Source organism: Podarcis melisellensis (genome assembly GCF_964234715.1).
Source record: "Podarcis melisellensis genome assembly, chromosome: 7".
Lineage (NCBI taxonomy): Eukaryota > Metazoa > Chordata > Lepidosauria > Squamata > Lacertidae > Podarcis > Podarcis melisellensis.
The window spans coordinates 33,438,741-33,458,939 of NC_138539.1; the positions used below are offsets into that span (position 1 = coordinate 33,438,741).

Genomic DNA, 20,199 nt, shown 5'->3' on the forward strand with positions numbered 1-20,199 from the left:
GAATGAGCACAGCTCAAGGACACTTCCCAGCGAAGCAAAAGCACTTGGAGAGAGTGAAGAGCAGGGCTAGGAAGGGTTGTTTCCTTGGGAGAAAGTGTGGCCTGGAGAGTCAAGGGCCAAATGGAGAGACTTGGAGAAGACATAGTTGGCCTCAAGTCAGAGGTCCCACATCCTTGCTATATACTGATACTGATCTTAAGTACAGTGGTACCTCGGATTAAATACGCTTGAGGTTACATATGCTTCAGGTTACAGACTCCGCTAACCCAAAAATAGTACTTCAGGTTAAGAACTTTGCTTCAGGATGAGAACAGAAATCGTGCTCTAGCGGCGCGGCAGCAGCAGGAGGCGCCATTAGCTAAAGTGGTGCTTCAGGTTAAGAACAGTTTCAGGTTAAGAAGGGACCTCCGGAACGAATTAAATACTTAACCCGAGGTACCACTGTATACATTTGGCAGCCAAAGTGCAGCTTGAAAACGTGAGTGCCCTACATGAAAAAAATGCACAAAACAGGGTTTGCAGTTCTGCTCCCTGGAGCATGGACTCTGGCCTGTCCAGTTAGTAGGGTTTTATGCTTCAGAAGTTGACAGCTCTAGATCTCTGTGTTCACTCTCGATTCAGGCATTATGACCTCCCCAAGTTCTACTTAAGGCTCTCTTGCAAGGTACAACAAGGTCACTGATTTACATGATGGAGACCTACTGTCTTATAGAGTATGGTACCACCTAGGAGGAAGTCCGTTAGCAGCAGAGTCGAGAAGATAAAACTTGTCTGTGAGGACACAACAGATCCCATGTGAATCACCTCATAAATTATTATAAAAACTAGCGTAGCTGAAATATACCTGCAGAATATAACTTCACACCTCTCCCTCCACAAAAAGGTTGCAACCGTCAAGGCACTTATCTTTGAACTGTTGATCCAAAGAGAAACCATTTCCTGCATAATTTCCATTGTGCAATCTTGCATTTTTGGAGATGTGTGTGCTTTATGTGTGCGTACATTGGGGTGGGGGATACAGCTAGCATTTAAAGAGCCATTTGCTCAATACTGTATACCCTTCATTAACTTTATGAAAACAACATACAAAACTGAGACACCCAGAAAGGAAGTGGTGTCACTTTTTCAGTATGAACTGATGGAGGGTAATGAGCTCAAAATTGCATCTTCCTCTGCACAACGGTATCAATATTTCTCTCAGTCACCACCTTGTATTATCAAATCTTCCCAGAAGCACGCATATACACAATGCAACTTGCAAACTGGCGACTTCATAGTCACCACCTGCACTCTAAACATAGAATCTCGACTCGCAGCCAGATTTTAAAAAATAGTATTTTCAAAAAGCAGGATAAGGAACAATTCAACAAGAAAACTGCTGTCCAAAAAGCTAGCCCATATAAGCAGCAGGTGGAGTGGAGTGGCTAATAATGAAGTACAAATCGTGAAGCTCCTGGTTTTGCCATGAAGTCACTACATGTTCTTAGGCTTTCTGTCTCAGGAGACAATGAAGAAGTGCACCTTTGGGGGTGGAGGTTGGGATGTTGCAGCGCCTGCTGTGGCTGTGGAGACCGATATGGGAGAGACGTGTTTTGTTACAGCTGGGGCAGATGAAGGCGTCTGGTTGTGCTGCTGTAGATGCACTTTCTCCCAGAAATCATTTCTCCTCTGGTCACTGCTATGGGTACACAACTTGACCGCCTGCCTCCAGGCACTGCGGTCGTCTGCAAGGGATTCCCACACGGTGGGGTTGATGTTGTCAGCCTTCGTGTCATGTTTGCAGACATATTTGTAACACGCAGCTGGTCTGTGGTGCCAGAAGCCAGCTCCCCATAGAGAAGGTCCTTGGGGATCCTGCCATCTTCCATTCTGTGGACATGACCAAGGCAGCGTTGATGTCACTGAGGCAGGAGTGCGAACATGCTGGGAATGTTGGGCTTGGGAGAGCACATCTTTGTTTGGAATTCTGACCTGTGCCCCAAATCCTCCTGTACCCCAAATTATCGCAATGAAGTGCATGTAGAAGGCGTTGAGGCATCGTTCCTGGCAGTTGTAAGTTGCCCACAACTCTTTTTACTAGTCTCAGATGTTTGTGTTATACTTCATAGGGTTTTTAATACATTTTGCTAAAATCTCCAAGGTTTAGAACCTTTGAAATGTCTTGAAGAACGCCACATTGGCTACTGCTGTGTTAAAGTATGTATGCAAGAGCACTGAAACACACAGTGCTTCGGGAATGCTAAACGACTTGTTTTGGATTGCATTTTTTTTTAAAAAAAGTAGATGTTCTTTTATTTTTCCAATGAGGCTTTAAACTTTCTTCCGAAATTGAAAACATGCTTCCTTCAGTTTGCATTCATTTATATTAATTAAGACTGCAGCTTTTATGTTCGCGCAATAATAGTGGAACATTTGCAATGTATTTCTAAACAGTTAGATACAAATTAATGCAATGGTGGTGGTAGCCTTAAGCAAATTTCTTAATAAACGGTTGCTATTTAGTGTTGAATAAGTGGCTTAAGAGGGTAATTAGAGACATGTTTAGGAGTCTTAATTTAATGAACTGCACCACAAATACGTCTCCAAGCATAAGCATAGGCTTTTTTCCAAGCATTGTTTAAACTCTTACAGATACTGAAGCTATCATAAAAAGGAATACAATACAGAAGTATTCCAAGTTGGAACAAATGCATTTTACTTACACTATGATAACATTCCATTAGCATCCCACAATTATCGGTTGCCACTGTTTTACTGCGGAATGTTTTACCTAACAGGAAGAAATGGATTACTTAAAACACACACACCACACACCCTGAGTGGCATCTTAGGCCACCCAAGACTGAGGATGTTTAAAGACATTGTGTTCTTTCCCTTATTCTTCAAAGACGGACAAAGCAGTTTGCAGACTAGTAGCAGTCTTTTTCCCCGCCCCCCGAAGACCACTCAGCTATGTTGTTTTAATTATTCTTGAGAATTACAAATTCCTAAGAAATGTAGAACCTATTACCTTTTCTTAGTTTCACATGCAACAATACTGTAAGGATACTTGAGGAATTCAGTCTTTGGAAACACCAAAGGATGCCAAACCTGTGGCCATCGAGATGTTAATGAACTACAACTCCCATAATCTTTGACAACCAACAATTCTGACTGGGGCATATGGGAGTTAGGAGTCCATTGACACCTGAAAGGCCACTCAGGTTCCCCTGTTACCATATGCCTTTCACAGGTAAGTTCTCAGGTAAGTAGCTTCAAAGACAGAGGTCCTATGGCTGGGTGGGAATGGCATGGGGATGAGGGACCAACTCCCTTCTCTTGCGGGGGCCCAATTAGTGCCATTGCCTTCCGTTAAGAGTTTGGGCGTAATCCTTGACGCCTCCCTTTCCATGGAGGCGCAAGTTACAGCAACAGCCAAGGCGACATTTTTCCATCTTCCCAGCATCAAGCAGTTCGTCCCTTACCTTTCCCGCCCCGACCTGGCCACAGTGATCCATGCAACGGTCACCTCCAGGCTTGACTACTGTAATTCGCTCTACACGGGGCTGCCCTTGAAGCTGTCCCAGAAACTCCAGCGGGTGCAGAATGCTGCAGCGAGGCTCCTTGTAGGGTCTCTGCCATGGGAGCATATTCACCCAGTGCTTTTCCAGCTGCACTGGCTCCCGGTGGAGTACAGGGTCAGATTTAAGGTGCTGGTTTTGACCTTTAAAGCCCTTCACGGCTTAGGACCCTCGTACCTACGGGACAGCCTCTCCCGGTATGCCCCACGGAGGACCTTAAGGTCCATAAATAGCAACACCCTAGAGGTCCCGGGCCCTAAGGAAGACAGATTAGCCTCAACCAGAGCCAGGGCCTTTTCAACACTGGCTCCGGCCTGGTGGAACACTCTGCCTCATGAGACCAGGGTCCTGCAGGATCTGATTTCTTTCCGCAGGGCCTGTAAGACATAGTTGTTCCACCTGGCCTTTGGCTTGGAGCCAATTTGATTCCTTCCCCCTCTTTCTTTTTTCTTCTTCCTTTCTCCTCCTGTGGTGAGGCTGCATTTTAATATTTTAATGTTTCAATATTTTAATTGTTGTATTTTAATCTTGTTTTTAAGTTGCATTCATTCAACTCGTTTTTATTATTGCTTGTTAGCCGCCCTGAGCCCGGCCTTGGCTGGGAAGGGCGGGGTATAAATAAAAATTATTATTACTATTAGCTAAGCAAACTTTGAGTTGCAAAATCTGTGAGGTTACCCATAAGGAACATAGGGTTGTACCCAGTGCTAACCATACACAGAGCAAACATAGCTAACTTTGGTCCATTAATTTAAGTGGGTCTACTCTGAGTAAAAGTTAGTAGGATGCAACCGGTAACCTGAATTGCAAGTTAGTGAGCAAAAGTTAGTGGGATGCAACTGATAACCTGACAGGTATTGTGTGGATAATAGAAATCTAATTATTTGAGAGAAAGTTCATTCAAAAAACCAAAAAAACTTATAGTGCAACACTAGACTTGTCTACTCAGAAACAAGTCCTATTGAATTCAGTTTATGTCCAGATAAGTGGGATTAGGATTTGAGTCTTAGTTTACTTTTAAAATATCAAGTAATATTTATATAACAACATATGCTATGATAGCACAGAACATATGCAAAAAAACTCAGTACTGAGAGTTGCAATAAGCAAAACCACATTTTCAAAGCTATCTAAGGATTCTTAAGGAGCTATCCGTTCTTATCAAAATGATTTCTCTGACTATGTCCCAAAGGAGAAGGGAACAAGCTAACATGATAAGGGGTCAATGTGTTAAAGGCCTCCTTATTTTTTTCTGAATTAGTTCTAAATATTTATACTCATACAAGTCAATTATATTTTTTTAAACAATAGCTTGGATCATCACACTTAAATAATGAGCTATTCCAGCTCTAGTTTCATCATCTACATGTCAGGATTTCATAAACAGTGGGTTTCCACTAAGGCTCAATACAAAACAATTGACTTTAGGTCAGGTTTGAATTCCCTACCTGTGACCCCTGATAGTATAACTGCTTTGAAGCTGCCAAAATGTTTTCACTACATGTTCATTTTCTTATGTTAGCCAACAAAGTTAACAATACTAGCTTACCCAAAGTTCCTCTCCCTTAAAAAGACTCTTTTGGGACAGACAGCAATAAAGGCAACTAAAATGCAGATGAGCCAGTAAGTAAAATAATAATTAGAAAATACTTAGCTAAGAGGAAACAGCTAGCAGAAAAGGGGGGGGGGGGAGAGAAAGCTTAATATCAGAGTGAATATAACAATCCAATTATAAAGCAAATATTACCAGACAGGCTATATAAGCAACATGAATTTGCAAAGATTATTTTAAACTAAGTGAAATTACGTTTGAATCACTAGAGCAGAGACATCGGAGATCAGAGCTAATCTATTTTTCTCTAATATCCATGACTCCCTCCCTCCTGTCCTATACAAAAGGACTTGATCCCCATCTCTAATGTGAAGATCAGAATCTGAAGATCAGAATCCATGAGATTTTGCATTTTGTCGAGTACTGCATCATGGTTCTTGGAAATTTGTGTGTGTGTGTGTGTTATTTAAAAGTGTATTTTGAGAGAAAAGGGGTTTCCCATCCTTCAAAATGTTATTGTCTCTTGTTAAGCCACAAGTAAGACTCCTGTCCCCAGTTCTTGTGCGCACACATTCTGTGGTACATACTGTTATCTTTGTATATTTTTACACTTACCAAGGCTGCAATCCTAAGTCTGCTTATCTGAAAGTCCCATGGAATTCAATAGACATCCTTCTGAGTAGGCATGGTTAGGGTTGCACGTTAGAAGTATACATCACATACATCACACTCGCACACACCCCTCTCTAGTTGTGTAGAAGTAAAAACCTGAATGTAGAATCTGTGTCCTTGTGTACATCCCATTTTCAGGGAAGATTTCATTACCCACACTGTAGGTTGCTGCCTGCTCCCCAGGTCAAGATGCACTGCAAAAATGATGGCATCGTGGAAACTAAGGAGAACGCCAATTCTCAACTTGTTGCTTCCCCTCCATTTAGCTTGCATTGGAATCCAAATTGTCTCTGGTTAGTCCCTTGAAAAAACTGATTTGCTTACCTTGTCTGCAGTTTGAAAGAAAGGAACTGTAAAACATGAGTCCAGATGTGGATGCCCAGCTGTTGGGAGAAGCAAAGTTAACCGTGAGTAAATATGTGCTCTTTAAAAAAAATGTTTTTTAACTCCACTTTTTAAAGCATGATAGGACAGCTTTATTTATTTGGACATTAAATTATTTAAACATAAAAGGGTATGGAAACATTTGCAATACAAGACAGAGAGAATGCTGGGATGTGAACATGGGAAATCAGGGTCAATGTCCACCTTATGCATAAACTCATTAGATGTCTACAGGCCATTTATTTTAAAGCAATCATAAACCACTTTATATATATATTAAAATAATTAAATTTCTTAAGTGGTGAGCCTCAGACAGGCACATTTCCCAGTCATACCTGGAGATGTCAGGAACTCAACCTGACTTCTCCTGCGAGTAAAACAGTTGCTCAGTCACTGTGCTGCCGAAACTGCAACCCTGCGCCAGATCTTGACCATCATCACAAAGTGCGTGCCAAGCTACATAAATAATGACATCTGCATAATGCTTACTACAGAATTATAGTAGTGACATGTTGACCAAATCAGAGTATTTCTTCTTTTAAAAACCCAGTGGGACAGTCACGGCATTTAGCCCTTGCAAGCTGTCATGGACAGCATTTGTTAAGGCACAAGGCTTGCAGATTGGCAGGAATAATGTCATTCCCTCCCAATGAAAAAGTATAAAGGAATTGAAATCTTGCATTTGCAACAAAGCCCAGTCACAAAATATTCTCAATTGGACCTTTTTACTCCAATGTGGCACATCAAAGCAAGAGGCACATAACATATTTACTGTGAGGTGCTTTTGACTATGGAAAAGGACTAGAGATTTATAGAACAATTATGAAATATTTGGCCATAAAATCCAGACTGCAGAAATGTGAGGCTAGTCGGAATTTGAGTGGCTCCTATTTAGGCTAAATAGGCAGGTTAAATAAAATGATGATAAATGTCTAGATATTATGCAGAAGCCTTATCACATATTGTTTCATTGTAAGTATCTGGTATGCTTAGAAATCTTTCAGAGAAAGTTTCTAGGAAATGAGCCAAGTATAACTTAGTATGGAGCATAACAAGAAGGGGAGTTTGGGAGTGCCTTGAGATAAGATCTTTATAACAGAGAAGTCAAAGCTTTTAAGGGAATAAATGATTTAATGACTTTGAATTTGGTATAAAAGTTTGACTGAGAGCCTTTTGGATGAAGAGACTTTATTCCATAGGTCAGAATAATGCAAGAGGACCACACAGCACAAGAGCTCTGGTTTTTTTCACATCTACCAAAGAAAACAACAACAAAACTTTCCAAGCCCTTTTAACCTTTGCTTGATTTTTTGTGTATTTATTTAAAATTATTTCTACCTCACTTTTTGCCCCGAAAGGCTGGTTCCAGATGAAAAAACACTAGAATAAAATTAAAATATTGAAATAAAAGAAATACAGTATCTCAATCAGTATTCAGTAGGGCTGTTAGGGCCAGGTGTTTTTTTTTTGTTTTGTTTTTTTTGGTGTTGTGTTTTTTTTAAACCCTCTTCACAACAGGAGTTGAAGGCAAATTAAAAGAACATTTATGCCATCCAAAGAAGTGGGGAAAATAAAACCTCTTTTGGAAAGGAGCTGGACAATCTGGTGCTGTTCTAATGTCCCCCAACCAAGCACATTAGTGAAGATGGTGGAACATGGAGCAGATCTTCAGATGCTTAATGCAGTGAATATACAGATCAATGCGGGAAGAGAGGGTGTTTCAGAAAGCCTGGCCCCAAAGCCATTTAGGACTCTTTAGGTATCAAACACCACTTTGAACTGTGAACTGAAATTAATCGGAACCAGAGCTAATGAAAAAGAACTGATATAATATATGCATCCTAAGCAGTGAACACCAAAACTAAACTAGATGCTACATTTTTAATAGCTCTTTGTAACACTCTTCAAGGACAGCCCCAAACAGAGTCCATTGCAGTAGTCCAACCTAGATCTAACCAGGAGTGATACAACAGCCAGAACGACATGACCCAGACCTACTATTCAAAAAGCACTAGAGTCTTGTCTGGATTAAACTTCAGTTTATTAGCTCACATTCAGTCCGTTGAGCCCAGACAACAATTCAGGATTACCACAGCACAATAGAGATAGTGAGATAGATAGATGATTGATAGATGATAGATAGATAGATAGATAGATAGATAGATAGATAGATATAGATAGATAGATAGATAGATAGATAGATGGTAGATATAGATGATAGATGATAGATAGATAGATGATAGATAGATGATATAGATGATTGATAGATAGATAGATGATAGATAGATAGATGGTAGATATAGATGATAGATGATAGATAGATGATAGATAGATGATAGATAGATAGATAGATAGATAGATAGATAGATAGATAGATAGATAGATGATAGATAGATGATTGATAGATAGATAGATAGATGATAGATAGATGATAGATAGATGATTGATAGATAGATAGATGATAGATAGATAGATAGATAGATGGTAGATATAGATGATAGATAGATAGATAGATAGATAGATAGATAGATGATAGATAGATGATTGATAGATAGATAGATGATAGATAGATAGATAGATAGATAGATAGATAGATAGATAGATAGATAGATAGATAGATAGATGGTAGATATAGATGATAGATAGATAGATAGATAGATAGATAGATAGATAGATAGATAGATAGATAGATAGATGATAGATAGATGATAGATAGATAGATAGATAGATAGATAGATAGATAGATAGATAGATAGATATGGGTATCACCTGTATATTGATGCCACCCAACTCCCAATCATCAGATGACTCTTCCATCAGTGGTTTCATGCAGACAATAAAAAAGTTTGGGGACCAAACAGAACCCCATGGAACCACATAAGCCCAAAAGAACTAACGTTCATGATATTTGGACTCTTTGCCCTGTGGTCACTTCAACATGACCATACTGAAGCTTAGTTCCCTACAAGCTAGCACAGAGATTTATTCCCATTGCTGATATGGCAATGGAACTGCTCTCATTTCTAAGCAAACTGAATTACTTGGACTGTTGGTAGGGAAAGACTGTCAACTATCCCATAAGAGATGCACTACTGCACACTCATGTGGTACAGGAATACAGTGGTACCTCGGGTTACATACGCTTCAGGTTACAGAGTCTGCTAACCCAGAAATAGTACCTCAGGCTAAGAACTTTGCTTCAGGATGAGAACAGAAATCGTGCTCCGGCAGTGCAGCAACAGCAGGGGGCCCCATTAGCTAAAGTGGTGCTTCAGGTTAAGAACAGTTTCAGGTTAAGAACAGACCTCCAGAACGAATTAAGTATTTAACCCGAGGTACCACTGTAGAGCTAACAGTTGCGAAAAGAACCTGAGGGCACCGGCTCTGCCCACAGACACCAGCTGCAATAGATAACTCAAAGGGCTTTAATCCACACACTTTTTTTGTAGTGTGAAACAAGGACTCCCCACCCCCGCTCTTCATGACGACTCTTCCTGGTTCAGGCCAAGTACCCATCTAGCTCAACAGCCTACTTCCTCTAGTAGCCAAGCAAACACTTCCAGGATTGCAACAAGTAAAGCTTGTAGGTGGGTCCACCATCCCTTTCAGAGATGTACAAAGAGCATGGAAACCTCACTGGCATAGGCATGGTTAATGGAGGGTTGGACTAATTCATTTTTAGAAAGGGTGTAGGAGACAGTGGTCTTCACAATGTCTTGTGGATGTACTAACTGCTTCAGAGCGGTACAGAGCGGAGACCATGCCAGGGTCAGCATACCTCAGTGCAACAACAAAATGTCAGAGTGGGCCTTGAACTAGAGAGGTCGTATTGCAAGGGCTGTAATAAAACCAGTGCAGACTCTGTGCATTACTACTGCTTTTCCAGTCCCATCAAGAAGCAAATCTTATCAATTGCAGCCTTAAACAGCCTTTGCTACAAAAAAGCAAGTTGTCTTTCCATAAGGACCGAGACTAAAGGAGCAGGACTTCACCTGTGACAGGAAGACCCTGAAATAGTGCACATTGGCATTGGAAACTGAACCAGAACCATAATCTTAATTCTTCCACAGACTCTGCAAAACGACCATTTCTCTCTACTGTAATAGCTTTCATTAAATAAAAAAATTCCTTCCAGTAGCACCTTAGAGACCTACTAAGTTTGTTATTGGATTGGTATGAGCTTTCGTGTGCATGCACACTTCTTCAGATGATCTTCAGGTATCTGAAGAAGTGTGCATGCACACAAAAGCTCATACCAATAACAAACTTAGTTGGTCTCTAAGTTGCTACTGGAAGGAATTTTTTTATTTTGCTTTGACTACGGCAGACCAACAAGGCTACCTACCTGTAGCTTTCATTAAGTGCAAGCAATTGTCAGAACTGGCCATAGTTTTTTTAGGCTGAGAAATCATGAGCAAATATGTCAGTTGCAATCCTATATTCACTTACCTAAGAGTATCACTGAACTCAATGGGACTTATTCTTGAATAGACTGGCATAGGCGCTTTCCTGAAAAACCTGCGCAGATGTCCTTCCAACTATGTGATCTTGCTTAGACCATCTACTTCAGCCCTCACCAACAATGTACCTGCCAGATGTTTTGGACTACAAACCCCATCAGTCCAAGCCAGCACAGTCGTAGGAGTGACAACACTGTTTTCATAATGTACATTTAGTACTTTTAAAAATTCACCATGCACAATCTAAAACAGGCATAGGCAAACTCGGCCCTCCAGATGTTTTGGGACTACAATTCCCATCATCCCTGACCACTGGTCCTGTTAGCTAGGGATCATGGGAGTTGTAGACCAAAAACATCTGGAGGGCAGAGTTTGCCTAAGCCTGATATAAAAAAACCAGTTGCAGAACTATGATGACCAATGACAACAAGGGAGGGCAATAGCCCCAGGCACACGTAAGATTTATGGACCCAATGAAGTATCCATTTTAGCTTCTTCAGGGTTGGGGGAATGTAATAAATATAGCTACACAAAAGACCATGGTGCCTAATGAATGCTATGTGTGTATTAAAATCCGTTTAACCAAATAATCTCCCTCTGAAGAAAGGCTTCAAAGCCCAAGTTTTGCTGGGACATTGAACCAATTAAGTAAATCTTGTGTGCACTTCCTAGAACACTCTGTGCAACTTTGGCAACACATGGCATCATCTGGAAGTCACTGTCCCCTTCTCGTTTCTGAAAAATGGCTGGGAATCATCACACATAGATGCTGGCAGCACGGCTACTGTTTGATTTCCAAGCCTTGTGGGAACCTCCCTCCAGTGTTACGTGCTTGGATGACTGGTGCTGGAATGGTTCTGTCACGTTAAAGCTGCCCCCTTTCATTTTAAGGATGTGTCTTTGGCATTGTTATAGCTGACCTGAACCACTTGAGCAGCCACCATACAAGCAACTAAACAGACAGATGGAGACGATTATGTGGTCAGAGATCGCCATAGTGGCAATGAAGTGTAAGATTTGTTGGGTGTGGTTTCCTCCACCCTCTGTTTTTCCATTCCTGCTCCCACCCTGAGTGGCCTAGATGGGAATTGCAACAATACACAGGATTTTTGGAAACTGGAGGGCATGGATGGAGAATCTGTGGCCTGCCATACATTGATGAACTCCAACTCCCATCAGCTCCAGCCACCACAGCCAAAGTCAGGTATAATAGGATCTATAGTCCACCGACATCTGGAGGACCACAGGTTTCCCATCCCTGTAAGAGAGACTTAAGCCTTTTTCACACATTATGAAGAAGGCTCCACATGATTAAGGGGAACGTCTGAAGAAGGAAAGGCTGTGCATGTAGGCTTCCTCACTTCATGCATGGTTATGGTTGGGGTGAGGCATTGGGAGTTCTTAATGTTAGGAGCTGGGCCTGTGGTACAATCCCGTTTCCTCTTCATTCTGTGAAGGTTCCTTCACATACTCAGCCAGCAGAGCATGAGACTCTTAATCTCAGAGTCATGGGTTTGAGCCCCACACTGGGCAAAAGATTCCTGCATTTGCAGGAGATTAGCCTAGATGGCCTTTGTGGTCTCTACAATAGCTCTACAATTCTGTGATTCTATGAAAACATGAAGATGGCTTCACTGTAACAGCATACTAAAGACAGAAATCCTCAACTGGAAAAATCTAAAATAGATTTATTAAAAGCTTCCAACAACTCTGTGCCTTGTTATACCTAAATAAATTCCACTGAAATCTTCATGGTTGCATCTTAACAATTTGCTTTTCACGGCCACTGGAAGCAGAAATCTTCATTTCTCTTTTTTGTGACATCACCGTCCTCCGGTTTGGGACTGACTTGTCTCCAAGTTCTCTAGTCAACTAGGAGAGGTGACAATGATGGAAGAGCAGCTAATTGTGTTTTGGACAGTTGGACTTCTATCTTGATCAGTATCCCAGGCTTTAATTCCACTCTAATATCAGGCATTCCTCATTTATTTTTAATTTGGGGTGAAGGAACCCCACAGGGTGATCACACATTAAGGTTACAATCCTATACACATGTATTTGGGAGTTATAATTTTGCTGAACTCACTAGGGATTACTTCCAAGTAAACATAAAATATGTAAGGGACTGTTCACTTTGCGCTTACTGCATTTTGCACTTAATGACTCCATGGAGGCCAAACATGTCAGCCAAGCTTATATAGCCTTGATTTCCATGACTTGGTTAAAAAAAAAGTATGACTGACAGTTCTGAATTAGTCATCTCTTAAATAGCTCCAATAATCCATGATCCCATAAAAAATGTTGAAGAAAAGAGTAATCATCCAGCCCTATAAAGAATAGAGATTTGAAGCCACCTGCAGATATACTGGTGGGAAACAAAGTCATTTCCTGCCAGTAGAGCAGCAGATAACATTGGCGTAAATAAAAAAATAGCTCCTGGACGCAAGTGGATGTCAAACAAGCTGTGGAAGAATGAGCAAAGACTCTTCAAAAAAACAAAAAGACTGGCTTTACCCGTAACATCCAAACTTATTGTGTTCAAATCAAACCTCGAAAATATTCACGCTGATACAAGTCCTATAGAAACCAACTGAAATTTGATCATGAAAGCACTTACTGGCTGATGTGTTTTCATTTCTCCCATGCATTTACACATATTACCGCTAGGACCTTTCTCTCTGTTATACTAATAGGAGGAACCAGTATATGAAGAAGAGATGGTGGTAACTGCTGATATTCTCTGAACATTAACGTCACGTCTTCAAGGATTCCTTTGAAGAAGATCGTAGTATTCAGATTAAAATAGCAGCAGTGCAGACCTAAGACATTTTGGTACCTAATAGCATCCTATCTCCCCAAACTACTCCATACTGGTCATGGTACCCCAAAGTCTTTCCACTTATTTTAGCACTTGAGACAGAAAAGCTCTCCTGCTCCCTGGAAGTAAAAATAAAATCAATAATAAATTAAATAACCAACAACTTATGTCATAAAATTTACACACCATTTGATTTAGGGGTTGTTGTTTTTTAACAAAGCAATTTATGAAAACTTGCGTACCATGTTATTGATGTCTACCATTAGGTTGAGACAGCCAAAATCAGCTGCCTCAGGTGGCTGCCACAGTCAAATGATAGGGCTGGCTCTGAATAGCATAAGCCATTCAACATTAGTGCCCATTCCCCCCCAATTAATATGACATTGTTGCTGCAAAATTCTAAGATGCTGTGATATAGCCCCTACCCATCACAAGGGTATCCTTAGTTTGGATATTGGATGTAAAAATTTGTGGCAACACAGGAACTGCCTTTTTGTGTTAAAAGCCTCACAAATCACCAGGCAATCAGGTCTGTAGCCCTGTAAGAAGTATAAACCCATCCATCTTCAAATGGAAAAATCCTTGAATGTCAAAGGGTCTTCCTTATATTTTCAAACTCACAACCAGAACTCCAGCTTCATATGGTTGTAATAAGCCATACCTATACACATAAACACTGTATCGTTTTTTTAAATTTAAAAAAAAAACTTGATACGCCTAGGCAGCTCTATGATTCTGTATTATCAAGGCTCAAAGCCTTGATAATAAACCATCCAAAATCTTTTGCAATAGATGACCTAGCCAGAAGAGTATTTGAAAATCATTCAAAAATCATTCTTTCCATAGATGCCTAACTTCCTGTAAGAGTGGTGGTTTATAATGCCTTCCATATTTGGAAATGCTGTCCCGCACCATCTCAGCATGTTTCACAATCTGTTTTCTTTAGTCCGTGCCCAGAATGAAAACCCACGAAGTTCTTTAACTGGGATCCCGATATCTGCTACAATTTCAAAGTACGGAGAGATGCAAGCCCATTTTCTCTCAAGTTTTTCCAGGATGAGCATGGCAACAAGTGTAATAAGAAAAGACAACATTCTGCGAGAGTCACAAAATCTGCTCCTTTCCCCCCATTCTATTTATCTATTCAGATATATTCCATGCTGTTTTGAAAGATGCACAGTTATACATTGTTAGCAAGATTTACATAAACCAGCCACAGCTCAAATCAAAATGCTGCAGAGCTGAACATGCTCACCTTACCTGGACTATGAATTTCCAGAAAGAGTAACCCCCTGCCAAGTAATAAACTAACACACAATTAAGCCAATCTACATCAAAGCATGTTCAGCCTCTAGCAAGTCACTGCATTCCTTGCCAGAATAAAAATGAACTGGGTTAAAGCAAATAATGTTGCACAGTTCAGTCAAATTACATTTCTGTCTCTTGAGTGCAGGTGACAAAGGCATCCCAGGCACACAAGTAAAACCCAACCTTTGATCCTTTAGTTCTGCTCTTTCTGACCACAATGGTGATGCCTGCCACAATCACACATTTATATCCCAACCCTTTCTCTTAAGGGATTTGTCCCCAGGGAAGGGCTGTAACTCAGAGGTCGAGCCTTGCAGGCAGCAGGTCTTGGGTTCAACCCCTGGCCTCTCCAGGCAAGGGCTGGGAGAGTTTCCCTGCCTGAAGTCCTTCAGAAATGCTGCCAGCCAGTTTAGACATCACTGACTACATGTCTGACTGCATTCAAGGCAGCTTCCTGTGTTCCAGAGGTTAATGCTAAGCTGCAGGAACTCAACAGGAAAGTCTCCAAGAACAGTTCATAGCTGCACTCACAAGGAGAGTCCAAAAATGCAGGCAGCTGCGTTGATTCACAGAGAACAACTATACTGACAACCTGGATGAGCCATGTGGCATGGCGGCGCTCTTGTGCATAGTTACGCAGGAGTAAACTCCCTTGAACTCAGAGGAAGTTACCCCCAAGTGCAGGGGTCAGCAACCTTTTTCAGCCGTGGGCTGGTCCACCGTCTCTCAGACCATGTGGTGGGCCGGACTATATTTTGAAAAAAGAAAATGAACAAATTCCTATGCCCCACAGATAACCCAGAGATGCATTTTAAAGAAAAGCACACATTCTACTCATGTAAAAACACCAGGCAGGCCCCACAAATAACCCAGAGATGCATTTTAAATAAAAGGACACGTTCTACTCATGTAAAAACATGCTGATTCCCAGACCGTCCATTGGCCGGATTGAGAAGGCGATTGGGCTGCATCCAGCCCACGGGCCTTAGGTTGCCTACCCCTGCCCAAGTGCATAGGTTCGAGTTGCAAAACACAGAGCTTTAACAAAAGATCTTCCACCAGATGAAATGCAGCATTTGGCTTTCTGTCAGTAACATAAACTATCTTAAAAAGAAGCACTACTATTTAAACTGCTTATGTGAAGTAGAAACCCTGCCAAGAGAAAGAAGCATAAGGCCTCTGCTTGAATATTTTCTTCATTCCCCATGTAATTAGTTTTATTGTGAAAACTATTAGCCACTCTTTGTTGTAAAAATAAAAAGGGATATCATAGAAGGATACATTTACACAATATCATCACATTCCAATGACTTATAAAACAGGCGGGGCAAAGATGTCAACAGCCATATTAATAATGGTACCATAAAGCAAGCAGGCTCAGAAGGAAAGGAATGGCCGGGGGCACCACCACCTTTCCCTCTATATGTTAATTTGTGACCAACTAAAACTTGAAAGCCTCATTATCACCTCATCCACATGCCAGAGCAAGGTGTTCCAACAAGATGGTGGCATTTTGCTCCTCCTCTGAAGTCATCCTAGAAGCTACACTTGCCTGCTCTCCTGTTCCAGCTCCACTACACTGCATCTCACAACAACCTTGCGAGGCATCTCCAGGTAAGGTTGGGAAAGACCGTGTCTGAAACCCTGGAAAGCTGCTTTCACTCAGGACTGAGCCAGAGCAACCAAACTTTCTGACTCGGTACAAGGCAGGCTGCTATAAACTATAATTCTAGGTTAGCTTGACAAGTAACAACTTGGCCAGAGCTACTTAGTGGTCTTCATAGCTGAGCAGTGAGCCCTGTTCCAAGTCTAACACTCTACCCATTACACCACATTGGCTTGTGACTCGTCTGGTATGTTCTGCATTCCATAAAGAAGACACAAACACACACACACACACAGAGAGAGAGAGAGAGAGAGAGCGAGAGAGAGAGAGAGAGAATGGAGAATCTTCCAAATTGGAAGATTGTCCTGCATAGCGGCAGACCTGTCAGCCGCAGGGCTTCGCCACACCCCCCAGGAACTTTTTCTCTCTCCCCCTTGTTCTTCAGATAATCTCCCTGTGCAACATCCTAAACTCTGAACAGTTTTACAGCTGTCGAGTCGCTAATGGGAACTTCATCTGTGTGTACCCAGCACAAGTGCTGTCAGGAAGAAACCAAATGTCAACCTGAGGTATGCAGCAGTAGCCATAAATATTCCTTTGAACATTTACCATCTGGAACAGTAGATTCTGCTTCGACAGAGAGCTTGGACTAGCCGGAGGGCATTGTCTTTTCTTTTTAAAGATAGTCCCCCGTCAGGTCAAGTGATGCGAGAACAGAATTTAGATCCCTGCTCAGCTTCTCTCCCTCCACCTCTCGGCACCCAGAAGTTTTCAAGGACATTAATGTCACTAAGCTCGCAATCCTTCCTCACAAATTCTATCCAGCTCAGCGGGACCTACTTCTGGAGTAAATATGCAAAGAATCAGGTGGTAGGTCAGTTACCTAAAATGCAGCTCCACAGCAGGAAGCAATTAGACTGACACCGCTTTGCGTGTTTATATTCTTGACACCACACCGCTGCACCTTGCCTTGTACCGTATTGTATATCTTTGTGGAGACAAAGTGGCTTACAAAACAAGCCTCGCCAGCCACATTTCTCCAGATATGAAAGGGCAGCTGGAGCTGTTCAGCCCATGCAAGTTTTAACCCCCATTTGCAAGCGTTCTCTTTTTCTGCCTTTAAAAATATCTGGGAAAGTTTCCCACCTCTCCTTAGGAGCTTTGTGTGGAAGGGGGTGGAGAGAGAGAGAATCAAAACACTCCCATTTTAGTCATTTCATTTAACTAATTAGCAGTTTGCCAATACCCTTATTTGATACTGCTTGAGGGATTATTTAGGGGGGAAAAGATGCTTTCTTGGAGAGCGTGTATAATCTGTAAGCCAGCCAAGCAGACAGGGGAATGCTAAATGTATGCATTTAACTTGAAAAGTTTTAGGGGTGATGTTATCCGAAGCACGCATCCTCCATCATACCCCCCCCTACATTCCTCAGATCTTATTCCAGAAAGGATTAGGCACAGTATCACTTAGAGAATCTCTCACCTGTAAAGGTTGAGGGCATAGCAAACCCCCCCCCCACAGCCACCACCCATGAGAGAGAATAACGTCTCGCAATTCTTACATTTCAACAAGGGATTCAAAAGTTATTGCCTATGCGAATTTATTTATTTCAAGGCTAAATATTGTTATTTGGTCACAGATTAACACAAACAAACAAAACAAAACCGGATGCCTCGAAATATATAAGAAACAGACAGCCAATCATATCTAACCAACAAACCGCACATTCTACTTAAGTTGGCAAGTAACTTGCGCCATAGGAGCCTGGAGAGCAGTTACAGGTCCCAATCCTCCATTTACCAAGGAAATCCCATTGAGTTCAATGGGTTTACTCCCAAAGCAAGGGGGCATAACATTGCACTTTAAATCTGGAAATCCTCCTAAGCAGCAATCCCCACATGTAGGGGTAGGAGGCATGTTGGCAAAATCAGCTCCGAGGGGTAGCCCTGAAAGTCCTCGCATTAACGCAGATTAAGGACCATTTATTTGCCCAAGTCTCTGCATCTTGTTCCTTCCCTGAAGATTTGTTAAAAAAAAAGAAAAAAAGAAAAGCCCCTTTCAATTTAATTAACACTTCGGAGAGGCTGTTTAGAATCTATAAATAAATACAGCTAGACTTTAATGATCCGTTATGGTGATGCTACTTAGTTTTCAGCGAGTCGTAAAACTTTCACAAACAGACCTGCAAATGAATTACATCCATCTGCTCCGCGCAGCTGCGAGGGCAGCTTCTCATCTCCCCAGTGCTGGGCTGCTGCTCTCAGCTTGCTGCTGCTGCTCGCCCTCCTCCCACCATCACCACCCTGGAAATCCAGCAGGCAGCTTTGCCAAGTCATCGACATACCCCAACCCAACCCAGCCCTGGATTTGCCAAAAGGAGCCCGTCCCGGGAAAAACAAAAACCAACTACACCGGAGACCTCTCCAAAAGAAGAACCTGACTTGCCTCTCTGAACCGGCCAAAGCACAAATTCCGCCCCGCTGTCTTTCTTGGCACCCGGTTCCCGAAGATAGCAGAGTTGTTGCGTGCAGGCGCTTTCCAAGGAGAACCCGGCCAAACTTTTTTGTTTCGGTTTTTTTTTGGTACTTGAATGATCTACTACTACTGGCAGTGGTGGTGGGGAGAGATGTAAGACCCTGGCATCGCTCTAGGGCGCAACTAAAGCTTCCTTAGCATCAGAAATCTGGGGAGGGAGGGGGGTCGAAAGCGTGCACGTGGGTGCGTAAAAGACACTCCCCCGCCGCAGTCCATCCCGTCCCCCACCCCACCTTCCCCGCCGACCAGAGGCTGCTGTTGCTGCTGCAACACCTTCTCGAGCGTGACCTCAAAGTGCATCCAGAGTGTCAGGTCTGCGAGGGAAGGCAGGCATCAAGCTCTGCCCGCTGTTATCTGTCAGCTATACAATAGGAGCATTGATAAGACGCCCGCGACCGGCTTGGACCAAGTGCGCCGGGCTAGCATTCCATTCAAAAGCAGAGGAGAGAGAGAGAGAGAGAGAGAGAGAGAGAGAGAGAGAAGGGTGGCTGGGAAGAGAAAGGGGCAGCACAGAGGGAATCCTCCGCTGACTTTTGGTCCCTTTTACCTGGGCGATCTGCCGCTTCCTGCGTAAAAAGGGACCCTCTTCCGCGCTCCCCCCCCCCTGAGGAAAGAGCGCGCCCGCGCGCCACCTCTCTGGCTGCTTCCTTTGCGCAGCCCGAGGAGACCACCCCGCTCCTCCGCCTGAGCCGCCCTCGGCTCGCCTAATCCCCACTCGAACGCGATGACACACACTAACCCCAACCATCTGTTGAAACACGTCCTCAAGCCCTCGGCGCGCCGCTGTGTCAAGACCGCGGGGGCTGCCCGAGCCAATCGCCGGCGCGGGGTGGCTCCGGAGGAAGCGCCGGCGAGGCAGCAGCGACGAAGACGGCGGCGGCGACGACGACGCGAGGCTCCAGGTCGGAGCGCGCACTTAAGCCCGGTAACCTGAGAGTTGCCGACAGAAAAAGGGCGGCTATTAAGAAATCCAGCAGCCGCAGGAGCAGGAGGCGAGGGGCGGGGTCAGCGGGGAAGGTAGAGGGGAGGGGAGGCCTCTTCGCCTCCGCCCCCTATTCTGGCTGGGGGGGGGAGAGGGTGGCTTTGCAGGCGGGGGGGGCGGTCTTTAGCGCGCCTCCCAACTCCTTGCATTCCCAAAGGACCCTTAGCTGTGAGATGCACGGGAGAGAAATGCTGGGGGGGGGGGGGCACCAAAGCAAAAAGCACATGGCAAGGCTGTTGGGAATCTCCAAATAAAAAAGCCTTCCTCCTCAGCTAGAGGAAGAGATCAAAAGCTCCCGCTGGAGAACCTGAGCAAGTGCTA

At 43.0% G+C, this 20,199-nt stretch overlaps 1 protein-coding gene across 6 annotated transcripts in view; it reads right to left on the reverse strand.

Annotated features, from left to right (window-relative positions):
• SULF1 (sulfatase 1) overlaps positions 1 to 19,854 on the reverse strand; it is a 101,476-nt gene extending 81,622 nt beyond the window's left edge. For 2 of the 6 annotated variants that reach the window (XM_081918411.1, XM_081918413.1), the window contains exons 1-2: positions 19,636 to 19,852; positions 6,109 to 6,167 (exon numbers count right to left, since the gene is read on the reverse strand). The gene's annotated coding sequence lies outside the window, so the exon portion shown is untranslated. Of the gene's footprint in view, positions 1 to 6,108; positions 6,168 to 18,543; positions 18,618 to 18,806; positions 18,942 to 19,443; positions 19,504 to 19,635 lie in introns of those variants that run through there. The other 4 variants (XM_081918410.1, XM_081918408.1, XM_081918409.1 and 1 more) reach the window with 4 other exon arrangements.
• Between the last annotated feature and the right edge of the window lie 345 nt (positions 19,855 to 20,199).